At 47.8% G+C, this 4,454-nt stretch overlaps 1 pseudogene; it reads right to left on the minus strand.

Moving 5' to 3' along the window:
- Nucleotides 1-2,793: 2,793 nt before the first annotated feature.
- On the minus strand, nt 2,794-4,152 carry LOC119878852 (annotated as a pseudogene).
- Between the last annotated feature and the right edge of the window lie 302 nt (nt 4,153-4,454).

Here is a 4,454-nt window from a genome sequence, read left to right on the forward strand (position 1 = left end):
GAGGAAGGCTGAGAAATATGCACTAGATTTATCAATGTGGAGAGGTCACTGATGATCTTGGTGGAAAAATAAAATGGTTGGTGTGGTGGCAAACAGTGAACACAGACTTACTTGTAGGGGATGAAGAGGAAAACAGAATAAATAGGTACAGGAAGCAGTAATGACTTTAGGTTTTGTTGTAAAAGAGAGCTAAGCAGGGGGTGGCTGCTTAGTGTTTGCTGGAGGGAATGCTAGTCCAAAAGTGACTTAAAAAAAAATATATATATATATATAGAGAGAGAGAATAACGTCATCTTTGCTTCTCATGAGAACCAATCAGTAGGGAGGGCAAAATTGATGATACCAGTGAAAACAAGATTATAGGTGTGATGCCTTGTGTCCTGCAATAAATATGAGGGTTGGGACTCAGGGCACTGTTGGGAGGTGAGTTTTAGGGAGTAGCATAGATGCTTCAACCACAGTAGCAGAACAGAATGCTTTGCACATGAATACAAAGGCAAGCATGTGATCAATGATAAGAAAATATGAGGTTCTCCTGGGATTCCTTCTAAACTCTCAGTGAAATAAGAGGATTATCAACAGACAGTGTGGAGTGGGAAGAGAAAGAGATCTGAGATGAGAATGTAAAAGATTTGTCTGGGACAATGGCTATTGTATGTTTTTGACAGCAAACATAGGATAAGTACCACTATGAAAAGGTAAATACACGAACACACACACACACACACCAAGAATTTCAGGAGACAATGTCCTTCCTTCACTTATTTATACTTCTGTTCAGATCTATTTTATTAACAAAAGGTGGGTAGTGGACTCACTAAATAATTTGGTGACACACGAATGGGTTGTAGTCTGCAGTTTGGAAAACACTCATCCAGAAGAACTGAAGAGGAAATTTTCTAAAGAGATGTAATAGGATCACATGCAGCACAATAAACCAACCTAAGGTTAGAAATAAATTGGGGCCAATCCATTTAATCAAAGCACATCATTATGGACTCCCCACACCTGACTGTTCCTCTTATCCAAGATCTCTTTTTATTCCTCTCCTCCAGTAACACAGATCTGAGATCTTATCAGTTTTCTTGTACCCCATTTCTGTAACTCTCCCTATTCAATCAATGTGCCAAATTTAAAACATTCTTCCTGTAAACACTTACCCAGCATCTCATTGTTTCTATTTCCATTGATGTTGCCATAGTTCAGACCCTTACCACCTTCTTTTTACCTTATATCATTACTATTCTTATTAGGATAATAAGATGTAATGGATGTCCGTGACAAATTTATTTTAAAAGAGAAGCAGCTAAAGAAAATAAATATCTAACACAATCTCATTAAGAGGTTATCCAGCTTCGTTTGCTGGTATAGGTACTTCCATTTTGTATGCATCTCTTATATTTTCTCTATACTTGTTCTGTATACAATTATATAACGAAACCCAGCCTTATGCTTGCTTTTCAGAAAACACATTGTGAATTTCGCTCCCAGTATTATGTGTTTTGGCAAATCATATTTAATAGCTGTAGGGCATTCCATGTATGTATTTTAATCTAAACCATTCTGTTGAGTTTGTGCAGTCATGTGCGTGAACCTCTCAGATCTGGGTCTGCAGGGAGCACAATTTGCCAAGGACCCCTGCTGCCGTGCTTGCAAATCAATTCATCTCCTAGCTTGTTGCAAGCCCGCATTTCCCAGTCAATAACAAAGCTCCGGAAATGTTCTTTTGCAGCCCCATTTCTGGGAGACCTGGGATTCCTCTGATGAGTGACCTCTGGCTTATGGGTCTCCCAGACCACTGGTGGAAGATTACCTAGAGCCACACACAACTTTCCTTTCTTCTTTCCCTCGGGACCAGACTTGCACGGAGGTCTGAAGGCTTCTCAGGCTTCTCCTAGCTCCTTTCCCATTTTCAAGGGCATTTCTCTTTCCCCTGAGACATTTCTTATACACTTAATCCCATCTTGGCATGTTTCTCAGAGGACTGAAAGGAGCACAGACATTCAAGTTGTTCTCAGGTTTGTATTCTCTACAACTAAACTCTTAATTGGTGAACTCTTAGCATATCATTCAAAGCACTGCCATTGCTCAGCAAATTAAGCCTGAGCACCTCCCTCTCTCCACACTTGGCTCCAACCCATCTCCCCAGCCCCATCCAGTGCTCTTAGCCCAGGGCCTGCTGACCAAATAGTCTTCTATTTTCTCCTGCCTCCTCCACCCCCAACTCCCAAGAAAACATCTGTCTGGCTGATACCTCCTTCCTTCCTGATTTTTTAAAAAAATTATTTATTTATTTATTTATTTATTTATTTATTTATTTATTTATTTATTTATGACAGAGAGAGAGAGAGGCAGAGACACTAGCAGAGGGAGAAGCAGACTCCCTGCGGGGAGCTTGATGTGAGACTTGATCCCAGGACCTGGTAACATGCCCTGAGCCAAGGCAGATTGCCCAACCACTGAGCCACCCAGGTGTCCCTCCTTCTGGATTTCTGCTTGACTTTTCCCACCCTGATGTTCTTTCTTCTCCATTTTTTAAAGGGCACAGAAAAGTGTTTTCTGCAGTGTAAATTCACCCTTTTGAATATTTATCAGAGAGGCTGTATAGTCCAGTGGTGAAGTGTACAATCTGTAATCAGACAGACCTAGAGTATCATTTAAAACACACACTCACACACATACAAATTAGCTGAGATTGGATATGTTTGGGCAAACAGTGAGCTAAACAAAAGAAAATCCAAGATTTTTTTGTTTTGTGTTGTTTTAATTGCAAGACTTCCCAGAGCCCTTCAAATGTTCATACAGATTGTGACTTTCCAAGGCCAGTATTGATACTTTGCACAGCTTTTCTTGAATTTATTTGATCACAAAATCCTTTAAAAAACACCGCCAGACATTACTTTTTTTCTTGGAACATACTGGGGAAAGGGTATAAGTAGCCCTAGATTTTTACATGTGTGGTTTTTACAGTACTATAATATATTCTCCAACGTGTTATAGTTATTTGCATATTTATCTTAACATGTTTTTCCCACTTTAGCTTTAGCATGAGGCCTTGAAAATAAGGGGCACTTTCTCAGCTGAAAAATCACAGAATTTTAGTTAAGGTTCATGGATCGGAAATAATATTTGGCAACTGGAGAAAGTTTTGCCTCTACTTGCAGTGCTCTTCCACAGTCATTTTTATATCATAATATCCTGGGCTACGTTTCAGGCTGGAAAAATGATCTTGATGTTGGGACAAAAAGACCTTGTTAACACGAGGCTAAGTACATTGTCTCTACAAGTCACTTTATTGGTACAGCATAAGTGGGTGTAAAGATAGAGGTTCATTTTAAGGGCAAGGAAGCAGGAGTCCTGCAGACTCTGGGTCTTGGCCCGCCCTGGGCAGCGAGGAGGGGCAAGCCTGTGGCTTAGGTTCTGATTGTTTTCGTTTCCAAGGCTGTGCTTGTCAAAGAGGTACTCGCCAGGCCGGAATCCGGGGCCCCCATCTTAACCAGGTTTTGCACGTGATCACCCAGTTCTTTGATAGACTTCACCTGCTCATTCAGATAGTGCGTCTCCAGGAATCGCACAAATGGGGGTCGCCTTGGTCCTGAGGCCAGAGTGTGCAATTCTAGCAACGACTGGTTCACATTCTTTTCCAAGAGCAGCGCACACTCCATGGCCCTCAGGGGCCGCTCTCCCAGTCGTCCCGGTCCGGTTTCTTGACGTCCCGCAGGCAATCCGGCCCCCCGCTGGTTCTGCAGGCGCATCAGCTTCTCGGCGTGCTGGGCCTCCTCCCGGGCCTGGCGAAGGAAGTACCTGGCGAAGTTGTTGAGCGCCACGTCCTCTCGGGAGAAGTAATAGGCCATAGACAGGTACGCGTAGGCGCGTACAGCTCCAGGTTGATCTGGCGGTTGACGGCGGCCTCGCAGTCGGGGTGGGAAGTTCTGGCGCACCCGGGAGCCGGCGCGGGCGCGGGCGCAGGCGGGCGGGGCTGGGTCCCGGGAGGGCGGCGGCCGCGGCCAGAGGGCGCAGGGGCGCGGGGGCGCGGGGACGCCAGGGGCGCCCGGAGGCCCGCAGCGGCGGGAGCGCGAAGCCCGGGCGCGCGCAGCGCAGGGACAGCAGCGAGGCGCGGATGTTGGGGAGGAGCCGGAAACAGGGCCGCATGGCTCGGCTCCTTGCGGCGGGGGCAGCGGGCCAGGGCGGCACAGCGTGCGGCCGGCGCCGGAGCTTCGGGTCGGCCGGCGAGCGCGGCCCCAGGCGACGGCGACCGCGTCACACACACCCGGGGCGCTCCCGAGGCGCCGCGTTCCGGGCGGGGGCGGGGCGGCCGGGGCGCACCTGCAGGGCGGGGGCGGGGCGGGGCGGGGCGGCCGGGGCGCACCTGCCGGGCGGGGGCGGGGCGGGGGGCGGGGCGGGCCGGGGCGCACCTGCCGGGCGGGGGCGGGGCGGGGGCGGGGCGGCCCGGG

This window comes from Canis lupus, unplaced genomic scaffold (genome assembly GCF_011100685.1).
Source record: "Canis lupus familiaris isolate Mischka breed German Shepherd unplaced genomic scaffold, alternate assembly UU_Cfam_GSD_1.0 chrUn_S198H358, whole genome shotgun sequence".
Classification (NCBI taxonomy): domain Eukaryota; kingdom Metazoa; phylum Chordata; class Mammalia; order Carnivora; family Canidae; genus Canis; species Canis lupus.